At 47.1% G+C, this 20,796-nt stretch overlaps 1 protein-coding gene across 2 annotated transcripts in view; it reads right to left on the bottom strand.

Annotated features, from left to right (window-relative positions):
* Positions 1-20,796, bottom strand: part of IL1RAPL2 (interleukin 1 receptor accessory protein like 2) — a 1,345,334-nt gene that overhangs the window by 8,366 nt on the left and 1,316,172 nt on the right. The window lies entirely within an intron of this gene.

Raw genomic sequence — 20,796 nt, 5'->3', positions numbered from 1 at the left:
AAAAGGATAATATATAAGATGATAATAACACACTCAAAGGTTCACAGAATTCTTAAATAACAATATATGTCAAAAGGGGCGCTAGAGGGCGCGCTTACGGAATGGCTGCCTAGACGCGCAGCTCCCGTTCCTTGGCACATAATCCTTCATCGATCCTGCGCCACGGGGTGCTAATTCACCCCAAAAAGGTCGGATCCTGTGTCCAGCATCGTTCCCCACACTCGCTCCGAGTTTGGCGGCTCTGCATGCTCCGGAACCGGAGATACGGACGATGGCATTTTGATCGGCCCTGCCACTGGAGCTCGGACAGGCGCCGGACCGGCTGCTGCATTCACGCGACCCTGGGGATTGCCATGAGACTGCAGGCCGCACCTCGCCACCACGGCCTGCGACCCTGCTGGGAAAGCGTGCGGCGATTGCCGCGCAGGTAGGAGACGTCTGGCCGCCCTGCCTCGCGCTAAGTCCCCCCCCCCTCCCATCGCTGTTGGCCCCTTGTTGTTGGTGCTAGGGGGGGGCTGCGCCTCCCATGCTGGACGGGGCTGCGGCCTGCCCGGACTGTTTCCCGCCTCGCCACCCCGACTGGCCGGCACAGTGAGGCTTGACGGACCTGCAGGGTCTGAGACCTGACCCCGCCGTGCTGGGACTTACCTCTGTACCGTGCTCCCTGCTGGCGGGCCCCTGCACCATGACCACACCAGAGGATACTGTCGAGTCGGGGGCTTGCTGTGTCTCCGCCCTGCGTGGGGGCCCTGGATTACCCCCCTGTGTGGCGTTCCCCGGGGGGGATCTCTTCCTCGCTGCTGGCCGACGCTGCCTGACCTGCTGGCCCTGATCCTACTGAACTGGAACTGCCACGGGCCCTGAAGCCTGGGCTTTGTCTCGATCACCCCACGCCACTGGTGTCCTCTGGGTACTCTGCACATCTCTGCTCGTACATCCTCTGACGCTTCTCTGGAGCCTGGGGGGGTGCAAACCGACAGGGCTTACCGATATCTCTCCTGTTCTACTCTACGCAACTGCACTGCGGTGGGGCCATCCTGCCCCCTCCCGACTGGCCACTCCTTCTCAAGACCATTGAACTGCCCTGCTACTGCCCATCCGGGTTTGTGGACTGTCGCTGGGAGCTGCCATGGGGCGACCTGAACACCGCCAGCCTAAACTTAGCTTCAACAATGCTCGCAGAAGCGCTAAATCGACGCAGATGAACCCAGGACCTAGCACGTCTCCTCCGCAACTCACCCCCCACCCCCACCCCCTGCCCCTGAGGCGGATCTCACGAGTCTGATCCAAGAGATGCGACAGGGCTTTGCCACTGTCGTGGAAAAAGTGGATGGAGTAACGGCTCGATTGGATGCCCTTGTTCACAAGGTTGACCGCCATGAGGAGCGCATTAAGGCTGCGGAGCAACGGATTTCCGACAACACAGACACCACCGCGACTCATACGTCGCAATTGGCCAGGATGGACAATTTGTTACGCGTCATAGCGGCGAAGAACGAAGATTTGGAGGCGCGCAGTCGCCGCAACAACATACGCATAACGAATGTGCCGGAATCCACAGCCACAGGCAGAATGGAGCTGTACGTGGAGAAGTTGCTTAGGGGTTCCATCGGAGAGGACGCGTTTTCTCCTCAGTTTATAGTGGAGAGGGCCCACCGATCACTGGCACCAATACCCCAGCCTGGCTTACCTCCTAGGCCTATAATAGCACGGCTATTGAACTATCGGGATCGTGACACGGCCCTCCGGGCGGCCCGCACTCAGAAATCACTGCAGTACAATGGGGTCGCTTTTTCAATATATCCTGATTTTACACCGATGGTCCAGGACGAAAGGCGCAAGTTTCTGCCCGTAAAGAAAAAGCTGCGGGAGGCCCAAATTGACTACGCCCTCCTATATCCGGCGAAACTGCGAGTTACCCATCAGGGTAAGCAACGTTTCTTTACTAACCCGCAGAAAGCAGAAGATTTCTTGAAATCTGTACGTGCAGCGCGCAGGGGCGGGAACGCGCCTGCAGATGACCTGGAGAATGCTGATATGCCCCCTGAACAACGAGATGACTAACTCTACTTGCAGGATATGTGCACCACGCCGGCCACGCCTGCTGTCTCTCCGACAGTGTATGGAACTTTGGATGCTGGAGCGACGAAAGAATGATGGACATGCATGGACACTGCACCCCAGTGGTAATGTATGCCAAGGACCACTCCCTTGGCCTTAGTCTCCACCGAGGGTAGTACAGTACTGGAGCTAAGGACCAGGTGGTGGCAGTACGCACTCTATGCTTTACCCCTACTGGGTGCTCCCCATTACATGGTTGAATTGTTTGTTACTGCTGTTGCGGTTGAAAGGGAGGTTGGGGCGGGACTACGAGGGGGGGATCCATGGCTACTGGCATGTTTGGGATGCTGGGGTGGGTGGGGGGAGGTTGGATTTCACGAGGCTTTTGTTGCTTAGACTGTATCTTTATCTGCTGATGTGGTGTTTCTTAGGGTTTGGGCGGGATGGCTGTGGTTATGTCACTAGAGCCCCTCAGGCGCTTTCACATATAGACTTGCTGTATCTATGGCGGTATCGAATGCAAATGCGAGATTGACATGCATATCATGGAATGTCAGGGGTCTAAATAATGCTAAGAAATGCAGAAATATAATTGCCTATCTGAACAGACATCATGTGCAAGTTGTTATGTTGCAGGAGACGCATCTGCCTGCTCGGAGCGTGGCCACGTTTGCGACAAAATGGGCTAGTACCCGTGTTTTTTCCTCATACTCGACATATGCAAGGGGGGTTGCGGTGCTCGTTGCCCGAGGAGTGCCTTTTCGTCATCTCGGAGAGGCGGTGGACAAAGAGGGGCGTTATGCTTTACTATGGGGAAGAATTGGCCGTGATGTATATGTATTTGTCTCTATGTACGCACCGAATGTTGATACACCTGCCTTTTTTTCCACATTGTGGGGGAAGATTGTAGCTGTTGGGGCAAGACATGTTGTGTGGGGTGGGGATTTCAACCTCGCACTAGTGCCCCCCTTGGATAGGGCGGATGGTGTCAGCTCCTACAAGCCCAAGTCTAGGGAGACGTTGGAAGGAATCATGGAGGAGGGTGGACTCTTAGATGCCTGGAGACACCTGCATACCCAGGGGCGGGAAGGGACACACTTTACTTCGCACACTGGGACATGGGCGCGTCTTGACTATTTTCTGGTTGACAGAGAAGTTACTGCGGAGTTGGTAGGAGTAGAGCACCTGCCTAGGACCTTTTCTGATCACAGCCCTGTGTCTATGCAATTCAGCATTCCTGGGTGGGACGATCCACGTCCTCAGTGGCGACTGCGTCCTGATGTGCTTTTGGACAATGTCTTCTGCACTGAGCTAGGTGAGGAGATAGCAGATTTCTTCCCAAGAAATAAAGGCTCGGTAGAGTCAGTTGAACACATCTGGGAGGCTTTCAAGGTCACCATTAGGGGCTTCTGCATCTCCAAAAGTCACGGGGTGCTGCGTGATATCCTAAAGTCCATAGCTGCACTGGAGCGCGACCTGCGGGCTCTGGAACACCGCATGATCACAAATTCTGACCCACACCTTCACGCCACCTTTAGGGAGACACTATCAAAGTTTGAAGAGGAGGTAGCGAGGGAGGCGAAGTACCGGGGCAAACACTGGGTGGCTCGGAAATATTGTGAGGGTGACAGGCCTGGAAAAGTGCTTGCTGCACTCACACGACCATCACGGGTGCACAACACTATACTTGAGATTACTGACGACACCGGCACCGTAGTCAGGGAGCCGGCAGAGGTACTGTCCACCTTCACAACACACTACTCTTCACTTTACACTTCTACGGCAGTGGAACACACCTCATACACTGACTACCTTGACGAGGTGGCGTTGTGCTGGCTCAGCGATGGAGACAGGGAGTTTCTTGCGGCTCCTTTCGAGCTAGACGAGGTTCGTGAGGCCATCATGTCCCTTCGTAATGGCAAGGCGCCGGGGCTCGACGGCTTACCGGCCGAATTTTATAAAACCTACGTCGACATCATGGCACCTGTGCTCCGCGAGGTCTTCACGGAATCCCTAGCCGATGGAATACTTCCCCGCTCTATGCGTGAGGTGGTCATCACCTCCCTTCTGAAACCGGATAAAAACCCCACCACCTGTGATTCATACCGACCACTATCCCTCCTAAACTGTGATGTCAAGATTCTGGCCAAAGTCTTATCCACCCGACTGTCGCTGCTCATGACCAGGCTGGTCCTACCTGATCAGTCTGGCTTTGTGGCGGGAAGGTCTACGTCCCATAATCTTCGCACCCTCTTTGCCTTGCTTCGCACAGTTCACCCCGACATCCCTGTATCAGCCGTGTTCCTGGATGCCACTAAGGCATTCGACTCGATCGAATGGCCTTACCTGTTTTCGGTTCTAGCCAGCATGGGCTTTCCCAAATTATTTCTCTCTTGGGTTCGACTTTTGTATACGGACCCCACTGCGAGGGTGCTCATCAATGGCCGCTTGTCACTACCTATTGCACTTACTAGAGGCACCCGGCAGGGATGCCCTCTCTCTCCCCTACTTTTTGCCATTGCGGTCGAACCGCTCGCCTGTCGTTTACGGCAGCTACACCGAGAGGGAGCAGTGCAATGTCTGCAACGGCAAATAGATGTGTCCCTATATGCTGATGATATCACATTATACGTTAAACATCCCGAGACGCATCTCAATCCCCTGCTTCGAGAATTCGTAATGTTCGGAGGGGTATCGGGTGTCCACATCAATTGGGCAAAGTCGCAGTTTTTTCCCCTCACGGACGCAGTACAGGTCTTCCCTCTCGATTACCCACTAGAGTGGTGTAGCGATGATCTTAAATATTTGGGGATTCGTATATCTCGCGATAGAGATGAGACGTTGCGTGCCAACTATGGAGTAGCCATGACCAAGTTAACTGCTTCAGTGGACAGATGGATCACATTGCCGCTCTCCATGGCGGGTAGAGCCTCACTCATTAAAATGGTGATCTTACCTCGCTTCCTGTATCTTTTCCTTAATATCCCCTATTACCCTGGCGCTTTTTTCTTCAGGACGCTCCGCACGGAGCTGCGCAGGCTTTTCTGGGGTGGCAAATCCCCCCGCTTAAAATGGTCGACGTTGACCCTCCCCTACGATAGAGGTGGCTTTGACGTCCCAGATTTTGAAACTTACTACCAATGTGCACAGGCGCACTTTGCCTACCATTGGATGGCTCCGACTCCTTTCATGCCGCACATAGCGGTAGAGGACTGGATCGTACACCCCATACCGCTCAACGGTCTGCTGCACTGTCCTGAGACGTCCATCACCACTGCGAACACCTCAGTTTCCTGCACATTAGACGCCTGGCGCCGCATTGCCAGGCACCTGACATGCCCATTACCCTACTCTCCTAAATTACCACTTTCTTACCACCCACAACTATCTCTCTTGGCGGAGCGCGGTTTCCGTCAACTATGTGACAAATTACTCATCGCCTGTTGGGGCGACCTGTTCCATGAGAGTAGTTTCAAGACTAAGGAACTGTTCTTTAAAGCACAAGCGCACACATCACTTGAACTCTTTTACTACATTAGGCTACGTGAGGGGATGCGGGACATCCTACCTGATTATCCCAATGAACCTGAGACCCTAGCGCCACTGCACTTCCTGCTGGGATCACAAGATGGGACCCACCTGGTCTCTGGTCTTTACCGCCAAATCCGCAATGCTGCCCCGGAGCCGGTCTCTAGTTCTCGGCTGCGCTGGTCTGCTGAACTCGCCATCGACATTACCGATGAGCATTGGAAGTATTGTTGCACGCTCACCTCTCGCGTGTCTGCTAGCAGCAGATTAAAAATTATCCACTACAAATTCCTTCAGAGGATATACTATACTCCGACTCGGAAATATAGGTTCGGTTTGGCTGACAGCGACCGCTGTGAACGCTGCCGTGCTGACCATGCAGATTTCCTGCACCTGGCATGGGATTGTCCTCAGGTTGCTCGTTACTGGCAGCGGGTTGTAGAGGCACTTTTGGAGATGGTGGGTGAGGCGGTGCCCGCAGACCCCTTGGTTGCCATTCTCGGATACACGATGCAGATGCCTAGAGAGTGCCGGAAGTTTGTTGACATCGCCTTGCTCTTAGCCAAGCGACGCGTTGCTTGCCGCTGGGGTAGAGGAAGAGCGCCTAAGTTTAAGGACTGGCTTACAGATTTGACATATTGCCAAGATCAACACACCACTTTTGCTGAATTGATACCCCCTCCTGCAGGCCCAGAGATATTTGGGACCCACTAATGCATTACCTGCTCTCGCGCCCAGACGACGATGCACGTTCGGGCGACCTGCCTGCCCCTCCTCAGCGTGCTGGCACACCTCCCGGATCGCAGCCCCTTGATACCTCCTGCGACATCTGACTCTCCTCATCCCCACACGCTCACATGACCCTGCACCGTCCTGAATGAACTAGGCCGCCCTGTCTTGGCCTGGCCCACACCCCCCCCTCTTTGGGCATTGATGTTCTCTTTCTTTTTTCTGCATCCACAGCCCGTTTCACACTCTTGCTAGATGACACCCCGTTTTATTTTCTGCATCTATAGAACACACCTTTGCAGACTTCTGCCACACTGGGATAGCAGTCCCGGACATCAGTTCCGCCATGGGCTGCGGCATGCCCGACCCACCTTGCTACACCACACTTCGCTTGCACTTTCATACAGTCACATACAGCCTCGTGGTTATTACCTGAGTTGGGAAGTTTTGGGTCCCTGTTCTGGAGGGAAAAAAAAAAAATACAGGGGAGGGATTTCATCTCTCGCCTACAAAACCCTGTTCGACTGCTGCTCATCCTTGCTTGTACTACTCCCCGGGCCGCAGAACCAGCATTATGTATGTTTTTCTATACGCCGCCGGGCCCCCGGGATGCCGGCTTTTGGGCTGTGTACTGTTCATAACTTTTTGCTGCCAGCCTCCGGGTTGTAGGCGGACCAAGCTGTGTACCATACTGTTTACTTCAATAAAGCAGGTTGAACCCCAAAAAAAAAAAAAAAAAAAAAAAAAAAACAATATATGTCAAAATACACAATTTTAAAAGCTATTATGGAAAATGATAAATCAGGCAAAATTATAGACAAACAGTAGGAGGTCAAGGAGGCTTGATAACTTCTTGTTGTGAGGGAGCAGGTAAAGAAGTTTTCTTCACTGTATCGTCTAGAAATTGTGTGAGTGGGCCCCAAAGGTGAGAACGTTTAGTAGCAAGAGGGATAGGATGAACGAGTGCTGTACTAAGGCGATGAATGTGACATAAAGCATACCACCAAGCTAAATAGGACAATTTAGAGGAATCCTTCCAGTTTTTTGATATTTGCTAAAAAGCTACAGCTATTAACAAATCAGTAAGTGGTAGCTGGGATTGACTTGTTTTCCAGTCCAGTACCTAGTAAAATGTTTGTGGGGGAGAGGGGAATCGTGGTGTGAGATATAGTGGTGATTTGGTGACAGACCTGTTTCCAAAATATAAGAACATGTGGACATGTGAACAGCATATGATAGAGATCAGCATCGACGTGGGGACATGTCCAGCAAGTGTTGAGATTTGTGTTGTGCATTTTATGTAAATGCGTGGGGGTAAGCAACAATCTATTGTAAATAAAAAAGAGAGTTTGTGTTGTGCTGGCAGCTCTGGATGATTTCCTAAGTTTCGTCCAGATTCTGTTCCAAAAAGAGATAGACCAATTCATTCATCATCATCATCATCATCATCATCATCATCTTTATTTCGGCATCATGTGCCATAAAAGGTACAGATATCATTAAATATAAAACAGTAAGTATTAACATATATACAAGCATTAAAACATGTAAAAACAATATACAAGTACAAGGACCAGCCTTTTGACATTCTCAGAATATCTAACTCAGGGTTTATCATTTTAACGATTTTTCATAGGTCCCCATTTAAAAGATGTCTCCTCTTGTGCCAAACGAACTCCAAGTATTTGGCTAAAGCAAAGACAATATGCCCAGATAGATCCATCTTAAGAACCCTGTATGCTTGCAGGCAATGGGAGAAGCCCAAGTTACATAATGGGAGAATCCATTTTCTCCGCGCCTGCACATACGCACTACAGAAAAACAATATGTGCAAATCAGTTTCCTTTTCGGATTTGCATCCTGGGCAATGAGACGGGGATGGTTCGGCCCATTTACTAGTATGGGCCCTTAACGGTAGACTACCATACCTCCATTGGAGATACAGTTTCCTGATTGATGTTACGGATATGATGTCTAGGACAGTTTCGTACCTATAGCTGTCCTTGATTATTAAGAATGATGACGTTAGGGTGCCTGGGGCAGTTCCTTCCATATGGGTAGCAAATTTACTTTCCTGATACTGGATAATAAGCTGCCTCCGTGTAACCCCGGGACAAGATGTAAGCGGGTCAGACCATAGGGTAGGAATCCCTAATTTCTCTGATTCTTTCTTAATAAAATTTAGCCAGGGAATTTTCCCGATGTTTGGGAGAGTTAGGATTTCTTGCAGTTCTAACCTATAATTCGCTAACTCAGGTACTGACCAGATCCTGCGCCAAAATAACAGGGGCCACAGGCCCATGTCTTCATCAAGAGGTCTCAGGGCCAGGTCGAGTCTAATAGGCAGCAGGGGGGTGCTAGAGGGAAGTGATAGGAGCTGTCTGATAAAATTGTTCTCAGTTACTACCAGATCGCGGTTGCACGTGTGGCCCCAGAGTTCACTTCCATACATAACCGCTCCCCTAGCTGGACCCACCGGCTTGAAAGTGGATTTATTCTTGGCAATTAATTTGGTAATTCCACCTGCTATTTGGGCAAGCTTTGATTGCGCTTTCTCCCGTTGATGAACCCATGACATTTTTCCATTTAGGGTGATCCCTAGGTAGTCAAAGGTTCGAACCCTCTCTAGCATATTAGATCCAATGGAAGGATTAGAGCGAGCTCAAGATGGAGGGTTGAAGACCATATATTTGGTCTTCAAAGCATTGATCTCAAGGCCATGGTCTTTACAAAATGCCTCGAAGCCATTGAGAACTCGCTGAATCCCCATTGGGGACTTGGAGAGCAGCAGGGTGTCATCCGCGAACATAATTGTGGGCACCCTGCTGCCTCCAAGTTTGGGAGCATCAGTATTCTCTACCCCGTTCAGATGCGCTATTACACCGTTGACAAAAAGGCAGAACAGAGTCGGTGCAAGCACACAGCCCTGCCTAACCCCCCTGTCAACAGGGAATTTGTTGGACAATATCCCCTCCCTGCCACATCTTACCTGGCCGTAATTATCAGTGTGTAATCTGATAATCATAGTTAATAGGTGTTGTGGCACCCCCAAACCAGATAGGACGGACCAGAGTTTCCTACACTGTACCAGATCGAAGGCCGCTCTTAGGTCAACGAATACAGTGTAGAGGCTGCCACCCTCCAGCTGTACCGTTTTCCAAAATATCATGGAAAGCCGAAAGACTTGGTCTACAGTGGACACTTTATTCCTGAAACCCGCCTGATATGGGCTCAGGACTGATTGATCTTAGGTCCATTCTAATAAACGGCCCAAGATCAGCCTTGCAAAAATCTTTTGGGGGACGTCTATTAAACTAATAGGCCTGTAGTTGGCTGGGAGCAGAGAAGAGCCCTTCTTGAAGATGGGAACAATCTCTGCCCCCAACCAAGTAGCAGGCACCGGCATCCCCTCCAGGATTGCATTAAATAGAACCTGTAGATATGGAGCCCAGATCATAGGTTCATTTTTAAATAGGTCACCAGGGAGTTTGTCCAACCCGGGGGATTTTTCAGTGGCAAGTCTGGCAATAGCTGCGCCTACTTCTGCCAGACTAATTTTGTCCATGTCCAGAAGTGGCGTAGGGGTCGGGCCTGTCATCGGATGAGCTTGAGCCTGATTAGGGTCCATGTCAGCCTCAGTGTATAGAGATCTGAAATGATCCTCCAACACACTGGGTGCGATATTGGCCTCTACTGCCGGGGTAGGGTCAGGCGAGCCATTTTTGACAATCTGCCAAAAATTCCTGGCGTCTTGGAGTTTGAGCGCATCAGTCATGTCTGCCCAATTACCATAGTCCCATTCATTCCCAAATCAGCTTCCCATGAGAGTTCCACTCTAGTTTTGTCACATATCCCAGGAGGTATCATTAAACGGGAATAAATAGTGGATGCTTTGGGGTTTATGTGCAAAAGCTTATGCCATGGGAAAAGAGGGTGAGAGTGTAAGGAAGGTGAAGATTTAAGTTTAGCATAAGTATCAAGTATTGCGTTCTGCAAGGTCGAAAATTTGAGTTAAAAAGAAGAAGGGAAAGGATAAAGTTTCTAATTGCGTAAATTGAATGGGTGTGCCCTGATCAAAACATTGATAAACCCAGTGTGGGCCTTTGTTTCTCCAAACCTTCCAATACACATATTTCCTCTTGAGAAGGATTTGTTTATTGTGCCAAATTGTGGAGTTGAGAAAAGTGCTAAAAAGGGTATACAAAACTATCGGAGTCAACATCATTTTGATTGTGTCTAGACGGCCCCACCAGGAAAGATGAAGGGGATGCCATCTTGCGACCAGTGTTTTGAGTTGGGCAGAACATCTGTCTATGTTTAAAGAGTTAGATTTCCTTATAGAGGGAGAGAACCAAATGCCAAGATATTTTATATGTTTAGGGTTCCAAGTAAAGTTACAGTTCTTAAAATCATCCTTATAGGTGTATTTGGTTACGGGTAATACGTCACATCAGCCAGATACCAATCCATAGGCACCACCTCTCCCATGAAAGCAGTTAGTGAAGATTGTGTTTGGGAAAGAAAAACTAAAATGTCATCAGTATTGTTAGAACCGGGGTCTCTAGTTGGCCAGGGCATATACCCTAGTGCAAGTAGGGACCACCGCTTCCGACAGGGTAACTTGGTGCAGAGCAGGAAGGCTTAAGTTCAGAGGCAATGTGTAAAGTATTTGTGCAACACACACAACAACAAGGATGCAGTAAAAACATTCACAAAAGGAACACCACACCAGTTTTATATAAAAATAAGAATATCTTTATCTAAAAATATGCATGATACCAGAAATAAGAGACTCCACATATAGAGAATCAATTGTTCTCAGGAATAAAGTCTTTGGGACAAGTAACATCAAGGGGAATGTGTCTATGGGCTCTATCTCCAAGAATAGGCTGGTGGAAACTGTCTCTTAGGTGGGGACAGTGGCAAAACAGTTCCTCCTGTGGCATAGGTTGTGCCCGGATTGCAATCCTAATCAGTGCAAATCGCCTTGGAGGACAACAGCCTGCTATATCCAATGCCAAGCAAGTTCACAACATTGGCCCGTGTCCAGATGAATTCCCCACGCGCGCGTAAGTGGGCCCGCTACCACATGTCCACAGCCCTCCGGTAGTTTGGCACAACCCCCACTGGCAGGCGCGCTTGGAACAGGGGCTTCCACACCGAGAACTGCTCAGTACCGCCTCTAATCATGTAGGCAGTCACAGTACACTACGGTGGACTGACCCGCGGGACAATAAAACAGCCCCCGTTCCAGGATGTATGCACAATGCCCTAAGCAGTGGCGGCGCTGGGCGAGGCTCCTTCTCCTGCGGGCACACTCCGGCCTTCCGTGCAACTCTCCTGGTCGCTGCTAGAGCTGGGGAAGCCCTCGGGATAGAGCCAATAGGAGAGCGGCAAACAAGTGACGTCATTGGACTCCTGGAGAGCTGGAGCCAATCCCGGCACGGCCTTCCGATGATGCGGAGGAAATCCCTGAACCTTTAGGGCCAATAACGGTGTGGCACGGGGTGATGTCAGCGAGGCAGGCAATGCCCTCCTGCAGTTCCCGGGCCATTGGTGTTGCTTTCAATGGCGGTCCTGCTGCCCTCTCACTTGGGCCCACGGTGGTGAAGTTGGGGGAAATTGGGGGAAATTTGAAGACACTCTCACCACAGATCAGCCCCTGAGGATGACGGGAGGCAGTTGGGCTCATGGTTCACTTGTGCCAGCAGCAGTGTGGGGGGTGTCCCGAAGCCCAGCCACTCAGCGCTCCTGTGCAACAGCACTTCAGTCACAGCACAGCGCTTTCCAGTGCACTCCTGTCCCGGGCGGTGGCGGTGATCTCACGCCCGTACAGCGCTCCCTTGCCACAGCGCCTCTTGATTCCAGTAAAGTCCTCCCAATGCGATCGGTTTCACCGGGCAGCGGTGGTGATGGCAGGAGCACAGTGCTTCCGTTCAACCTGAGAAGTGGTTGAAGCACTTTTCCCCACGGGCCAGCGGCGGTGACTTTAGGTTGGAAGCGCTTCTTCCCCACAACGTGCTCCAGTTCAGTTAGGGGTGATAGAAATAGCCACACACACCCTGGGCTTGCAGAGAGAGTTCCTTGAGAAGTTACAAGGCCAGCGACTTTGCGCACAGGCACAACGTTGCAGGGGCAAGTCCTTGAAAACGTTGTTGCCCCCAAGGCAGGTCTTATGACTTTTGTGGAGACACTCTGGAGGTGTTTCCTTAGGTCTCCCTAGCAGGGCAGGATCAGCAGGCAGTAGGGCAGCTTAGCAGGTTGGGGCAGTAGTTCCTTAGAGCAGTCAGCCTCCTTCCAGATGGCAATCTTTCCTTGCGCAGCAGTCCTCACTCCAGCAGGGATTCTTAGAGGTCCAGCAGTGTCACAAAGAAGTGAGGCCAGGACCCTCCCTTATATATCTTTCAGTGTAGGGGCTCAAAAGTGGTGGAAGTCTCTGGAAGGGCCTGGGAGCAGGGGCTTCTGGAAGAGGCCAGGGAGTTCTGGTATGTTCCCTGCCTTCCCTGACCTGGCTGTCACAGTGACGAGAGACAGGCGTTAAGGCGACAGTGGGCAGCTCATCACAGCCCATCCCAGGGGAGAAGGTGTGAATCACCATTCCCACCTCCCAACCCAGGCAGCTATCAGTATGCAGAGGGGAGGGGGGAGTCTACAGTGCCCAATCTAGGTGTAGGCAGGAAAAGGTCCACTTTCTAAAAGTGGGATCCCTAGCGTAGTAGTGCCCAAACCCCATATATTATTGTAATGGGTTCTCCGGCCGAGTCCAACAAGACCAAACATGACAGGCTTATTAAGTCCCTGTCAGAAATGATCCCATAAGGGGGGTTCCCAATGTTTGCCTATGGAGGATTAAGCCTTACTGCGGTAGCAGGAGCATGTGGCAGATATGCCAGCGTCATATGGTTTTAGGGGAGAGCACCTGCACCTCAGCACTGTTTAGCAGTGGTGAGGCGCCCAGAGTCCTAAGTCCAATAAAAAGGTACAGTGAAAATGGGAGGCGCAAGGGTAAAAAGTAGGAGAAGACCACCCTAAGGCTGACAGGTCCAGCAAGCATAAGCTGTCAGCTTAATTTGTTGGGGGTCTGAGACATAACCTGTGATTGAGTTATTTTGGCATATTCTTGAGAGAAAGGGTTCTAAGGCTTGAATAGAAAAGGGGACAAGGGGCAAATCTGGTGTACACCTCATTTATGATTAAAGTAGGGGGAGAGTTGGCCATTGGTAGATATGGCAGCCTTGGGTTCGGAGTAAAGTAGCGAAATTAAAGAAATTATTTCCGGTCCCAATCCAAACCATTTCAGAGCGCGGAAGATAAAAGGCCAGTAAACCCTATCAAAGACCTTTTCTGCATCTAATGCAATTGCTGCTAAGGAGTCTGGATAATGTGATGATTTGGATAAAATGTCAAAGAATAAGCGTGTATTGTCAGTGATGTTGCGACCCTTGAAAAAACCTGATTGTTGTTTTCCAAGCAACATTGGAAGATATGGTTCTAATCTTATGGATAGGGCTTTTGAGAACATTTTATAATCTTCGTTCACTAAGGATATAGGTCTATAATTCTTACAGTAATGTACATCCTTATCATTTTTGGTATTAGGCCGATCAAGGCTTCAGAAAAAGAGCCAGTGGAATTACGAGTAGCAAAAAAGGAATAAAGAGGAGTGTGCAAGTGTGGGAGTAATAGATTAACAAAATGTAAATAAAATTCTACTGTGAAGCCATCTTTTTTAAGAGTTTTTTAAAGCATTTAATAATTCTGTTTGTGTAATTTCAGCTTCCAAAGAAGCTAAGTCTAATTGGGGATGAATACGTTTTTGAATCATGGAGAAGTATTGGGATATGTCTGTATCTGAGGGTGTGTTTTCTGGTGTTTACAGGGATTGGTAGAAATGTACAAATTCTTGAAGCATTTCACTGTCTTTTAAATTCGATGCTTGGCTATCATCTATAAAGGGTATCAATATGACGTTTCTGTTGTTTTATCTTTAGGTAATTGGCCAGAAATTTGCCCAATTTGTTTTGGCCACCAAAATACTTTGCTGAGGATTTCAGTAAGTATAGAGAAGCCTGGTCGATAGTGGATTCGTTAAAAGCAATTTTTTTTGCATTAATGAGATCTTTAAGGGAATCCTTCCACTTGGAGGTGTGAAAGGAGTGCTCATGTTTTTTAATCTTAGCAGACATGTATTATGTAATAAGTGAAAAACTTTACGTTTATTTGTCACAAATCAAATGATGAAATCCTGAGCAGGTCTACTTCGACTTCGGAGTCGAAGTAGACCTGCCGTATTTGGACTGCATGAGCTATGTCTTACTATGGTTATGATTCTTATGCCTATATAAGGACATAATGATTTATACCTATATAAGGGCATGAATCGGGAAAATTATAATAGGGTCCTAAAATGTTCTCACTGTATGAAAGGAGACATCATTTGTTAAATTAATGTGAAAAAACTCTTGAGCGAAAGAGGTAAAAGATTAAGTGAAATTAGGATCAAGGAGTAAGGAGTTATTGAAACACCATTTATTTTTGTAATGTGGACTGATTTAAAATGTCTAAATGAATTGAAAGAGGTGCATGATCCGAGATCAGTAAAGGGCCTATGTCATCAGAAAGTAAGGATTGGTAGATGTTCCGTGAAATATAAAAATGATCTATTTGAGATTGTATTTGATGTGGAGAGGAAAAAAAGAGTATTCTTTTGTGGATGGGTTGCAGAGACGCCATGACTCTAATAGGTTTCTTTGTTGAATAGTTCATGTGAAAACCTTGTGTGGGGTGTTTGGGATAAAGGGAGAATTAGAGTTTCTATCAATAAAAGGGTCCATCACCTGATTACATTGTCCTGCAAGAATAAAGTTTTCTGATGGGTATTTGAGCAATAACTTAGATATACAAGACCAAAATGTGGTATCACCGCTAGTAGGGGCATAAATGTTAAGTACCCTCTGTGTCGAATTCTTGGGATACAAGCTTGGCATTAAGGGGCAGATTTATGATGCCCTTGCACCTCTTTGCGCCGCAATTGCGTCACTTTATTTGACGCAACGGTGGCGCAAACAATGCGCCCTATTTACAACGTGACGCATCTAGGAGATGTGTCATGTTGTACAGCCCTGCGCCATAAGGAGGCGTTCCTGCGCAGGGGTGGGGGGCGTTCCTGCGCAGGAACACCTCCTGAAAGTGGCTGAGTGAAATCTATGAGATTTCACTCAGTCACTTTCAGGCCAATGCTGTGTCAAAACCCTGCGCCTGCTTGAAGTAGGCGTAGGTCTTGACGCAGCATTGTGAAGATGGGGCACCCCCGAGCCTTGCTGGAGCTGCGTCGCAAGCAACTCCAGCAATGCGCCACCTTTCCGGCACAGATGCGTCAAGCATCTGTGCCGTTTTTGCACCATGGTGCGCTGCATTGTAAATGCAGCGCACCATGGGTGGCGTAGCTGTGGCGCACTGTGGCGCACATTAACTGGCGCATCCCTGGGGATGCGCCAGTTAACATAAATCTGCCCCTAAGTGTTTTGTGACAAAGAGTTATAACCCCATTCCTTTTGCCATCTCCTGGTGAGAAAAAGATTTCACCAACCCAATTTCTTTTGAGTTTTAATGACTCGACATCGGTGAGATGTGATTCTTGCAGTAACGCAATATTAGCATCTAATTTGGAGAGGTGATATAACTATTGGGACTTTTAAAGGCTATAAATCGCCTTGGGCATTTTGATGTAGGTGGTGTTTGGAGAGGAACTTTGATATTCTTTAGGCAAATGTCATAGCACTTCTCCTAGCCTCTCTACGTTGTAGTGCAGTTCCTATATTCCCAAAAGGCTCTGCGCATTGGAATAATATATCCTATAGATGTGACATAGGACTTATGTCTACTAGGTCTCCATCGAATATATTAGACTTAATTGTGAGTGCCAGCTAGCTCAGAGGTCACTAGAAACTTTCTCGAATTCACAAGAAGGGATTAGTTTCTGACAACCAAATAAACATGACAACTTTGTTTCCCCAAGATAAAACTGATCTTCAGAGTCATGGAAACAATAGATAGTTATTTTACTCAGTCAATCGTGCATGCTTCGTTTCACCAGAGGTGCAGAGAAAATAGAAAGACAGGTGTTTTCAATAAAAGGATTTATTGAACAGTCTTCTTTCTCAAGCATAAGAAATTAATTGCTACAATCGTAAAACTGGTTGCAGCATATAATGCATACAGTAGAAAGAGTAGAATAAAATAATACTGTAAGAGTACTGTATGGTTCCTAGGCCATAGATAAATACATACATAAATATCAGAAGCTAAAAGTACTCAACTGGTGCGTCTAAAATACGCCTACCCCGGTGTACCTCACCTAAGCCTAGTGCAAGGGAAGAAGTAAGTGAGGTGTAGCATAAATGTACTATTCTTTGCCAAGAATCTGTCCAAGATTTCTCTTAGGGTCTAATCAACTCTGTACCTTAATTTGGAATGAAGAAGGTCAGGCTCAGGACTCAATTTCCCAACACCCCACAAGGGGAGCTTGGAAACACTTGAGCTGGATTTCTCGGCAGGAGAAATGACAGTGCCTCTCTCAATGCGTCTGCTAAAGGGTCGGCTTCCTTCGGCACTAGCAGTAGCAGGATGCGTCGGGCAAGTGGATAGTCGAACTGCTCCAAACCACTGTGTGTTTGCTAAAGCAAGTGTGGGCATATTTTTACCTTGAAGTTGCCGAGTTTGACGTAAAGGTGGACATAATAACTTCATTAAAGACTCCAGAAGTCCTTGGACAAGTCAGTATTCGAGCAATGAGAAGTCTCTAACCGCTGAAGCTGAGTTTTCCAAGAAATCGTTGTAGATTTTCGGAACTAGTTGAAGTAGACCTGCCGTATTTGGACTGCATGAGCTATGTCTAAATATGGTTATGATTCTTATGCCTATATAAGGACATAATGATTTATACCTATATAAGGGCATGAATCGGGAAAATTATAATAGGGTCCTAAAATGTTCCACAACAACGTATTACTTGTTGTAGGTCAGCAACAACAGTGGGTCATGAAGAGGCTTTGCCATTAGTCACAGTTCTTTTCATTTGTTATTTAAACTGTGTCCAGCTACTACACCAATCATTACTTTACTTAGTACAGTCAACAGAGCCGGACTGGATGTAGTTGGCAACAGGCATTTTCCTTGGAGGCTGGAAGGCTGGGTGCCGATTTTGCAGTGGTGGGGGCTGTGTTTGTTACTGGGGCCCAGTTCTGCAGTGGCTGGTCTGTCAAAATTGTTGTGGCTGCTTTGGGTTCCCGGTTCGGCCCTGACCACCAAGCTGTAACTTTAACTGGTGTTATCTCCATAGCAGTTTATTTGACTCTCCAAGGCCAGTGTTTGTCAGCAACTCGACCCAAAAGAAATTAGCAACATTGGGATTTTCACTAGCGACATATCACTAAATGTCTATGTACTATGGTCTATAAAATACGTATCTAATATGAAAAGGTTCTGTTAATGTCTCCGTTTCTTGAAGGTGAAAACGATTTTGAGCCACAACATAGAGTGACTTTATAGTGTTTTTTATATTTTCATTTAGATCGACACCAAGCTAGACACTGTAGTGATAGCTCATTGGAGCACTTAGCAGAAGCGCCTAGTGGGTCTAAATGAGAGCAGTTGCATAACTGCAACATATTTTACTGACAAAGAAAACACTACTGAAAAAGCAACTTTTGGATGTTTATGTAAGGGCTGTTTACTATCTATGAAAAGACTAGCTAAATAATGTATTTCAATGAAAAATTAATTACACTTCTCAGGAGGCTGGAGAGAAAAAGCATTTTGACTTGAAAATAGTCCTGAGATAATTATAAAGAAAGGGTGACTCCAAGGAGCTGTTTTATGCAACAATATTTCTCGTCTATAGATCTCTGTTCTACAGATTGGTATAGCAGTATGTACACAATAGAAACCATAAACATATTATATCATTTCTACTTACCCTAAAATCATATTGCGCTTTCACTATGCATATCTCTTAGAATATTTTTTTTAATGGAACTTCAAAAGCAGACTTTGAAGGGATAGCACAGAGCTTTTATTAATTAATCTATTTTGGATATTGATAGCTGCGACTGAAGGTGTCAGCATCAGGTAGGTCTGGTATGACTATGTATGTACTGTTGCTTAGTTACTTTTTTTATTACAATTTTCATTTAAGTCGGCCAGTAAGGTACTCATATCCCAAGAACCAAGGGTCTCATGTCTGAAGGGATTTAGCGTTCGTAGAGCCTTGTGTTAGACATGTTAGCCTTAGGGTTGTCTTCCCTAAACCTTTTTCCTTACTCATCAATTGTTTGCTGATCTGGTTTTTGTTGGCCTCAGGATTCTGTGCACTTTACCACTGCTAACCAGTGCTGAAGTATGTGTGCTCTCTTCTTTAAACATGGTGAAATTGGCTTACACCCAATTGGCACATTTAATTTACCTGTAATTCCCTGGTAAATTTGTGGTACATGTACCCAGCTCCTGTAAATTAAAACAGCACTGATTGTGCCACCTACCTAGGTAGCCATTTTAAACATGCCTTCAGGCCTGCTATTGCAGCCTGTGTGTGCAGTTTTACACTGCATTTTCATCTTCCAAAATAACCTTTTGGCAGACCTAGCCCTTCCTTCTTAAGACATATAAGTCACCACTGGGGCAGACCCTAAACAGTCACTGGATAGTGTGCAGTACATTTAAAAAGTTGAACACGAAAGTTTAACTTTTACATGTTCTGGTAGTAAAAACAAGTCTTACATTCATCTTTCACAACTTCAAGGTCTGCCTCTCCTGTAGGATAGCATGGGATGAACGTATTACATTTAATAAGTCAATACTTTCAATTGGAAGCAGTTCGGAATATTGAGTGTGGAGTTTAAGGAATTGGACTTTAAACCCCTCTCAAATGGTAAAGTCAGATTAATAGTCACAATTCTTAAAATGCTACTTTTGTAAAGTTGCAAAAGAAGGGAGTTTAATGTACGACACTCTTAACTTCACGCGCGCTAGCGGAATTCCGCTCGTACGCTGAGATTTTTAAAAGCGCATGTTACGTGACGAGCTGGGCTCGTCATCAGCGTGCGAGGAGGCTACGCCATGACGAGCCCAGCTCGTCATCAGCCTGGAAGGGGTTAAGTCAAACAAAGTCTATTCTGAGTTACACTGGTTGGATATTTGTATCAACATCCCTTTCCCAAAGAGGTTTAACATTTGACCGACTCACTTATAAGTGTATAGAATTCGATAAAAAAAGAAAATGGAAAAAGAATTCACAAGCAAAACATATGCAATTTAGAATTGGGAATATTTACAGAGGATTTTTAAATTCAATTTGAGAATCCTTTCTTCTGTTCCTTTAAAATATTATCCCATGAAATGCTCTTTCTTGCTGCTCCATCTCTGAAAACTGTGGTAACCACAACTAAACACTTAACAGAAAACCTAAGAGTGAGGACGTTACGCACGAGTAAGTGATATGATCTTTTTTCACTGAGTAAAGCTGCTTTAAGCTTTTGAAAATACATTGTAATGTACTCAAGGATAGGCCACTTCTGTTTGCAGGCTTAAGTCTGTCGTAAGTCTTTCTAAATCATGCTTGAAAGAGTCGATAAATTCAATGAAAATGAAAAAAAGCCTACGGCCAGGGTTTGTGGCATACATCTGATCTGTGCAGCCGCTTTCAGAGAGTCTTTGCCATGTGCAGGGATGCAGGAGTTTCCACGCCACTTGTCTTTATCTCTGCCCTCAAAACTGAACGTATTGCTTCGCTCACACTTCAGGGGACAACGCCCATCAGGAAATATATTCTACTAAAGAAAATAGGCAGCCTCCGCCCTCCGGCTATATTCGCCTGCCTTCCTTTTCTCATTCCGAGTTAGCAAAGTGATTCACTTAGATTAAAAATGTATATTTTATATTACATTAAAATATTTTCACACAAAAAAGTCTGACACTGTTTCAAAGACTGGTAGCCTTCCCGAGACACACAGAGCTTTTAGTAGATAGGACATTGGCTTGAAGAACGCCGTCTACATCCCCTACATATTTTTTTTCTTCATGATTTTGGGCTTGGCAGCGCCAGTTCCCAGTGACTGATGGAGCCTGTAATGCGCGAATGATGCCACGTGGTCGAGTTGCTTCCTAACAGATGCGGCCTTCTTTATTCTCAGCAACCCGAGTTGATATATTTTTTTTACTTGGATTTTTGGCAAATATTGCTCAGGCTGCTGCCAACCGCCGTCGAGCTTTTGAGAGTTCCTACCGATTGAATCCTCAGTCCACACAACTACACACCAAAAAATCCCACCGTCCTTAACACATCAGATTGCTCTTTATCAGTATTTAACACGTCACTTCAGTCACATCAATAGTAGCCTGTTTTAACTGCCAATCACGTCTCACTGCAAAATGGATTCTGGATATTGTGCGAATTTGAGGTTTTCCTTTATCAATTATGCA

The sequence above is a fragment of the Lissotriton vulgaris genome, chromosome 4_1 (assembly GCF_964263255.1).
Source record: "Lissotriton vulgaris chromosome 4_1, aLisVul1.2, whole genome shotgun sequence".
Lineage (NCBI taxonomy): Eukaryota > Metazoa > Chordata > Amphibia > Caudata > Salamandridae > Lissotriton > Lissotriton vulgaris.
Note: the sequence above shows the minus strand (reverse complement) of the source record. Positions and strands in the feature narration are given on the sequence as shown.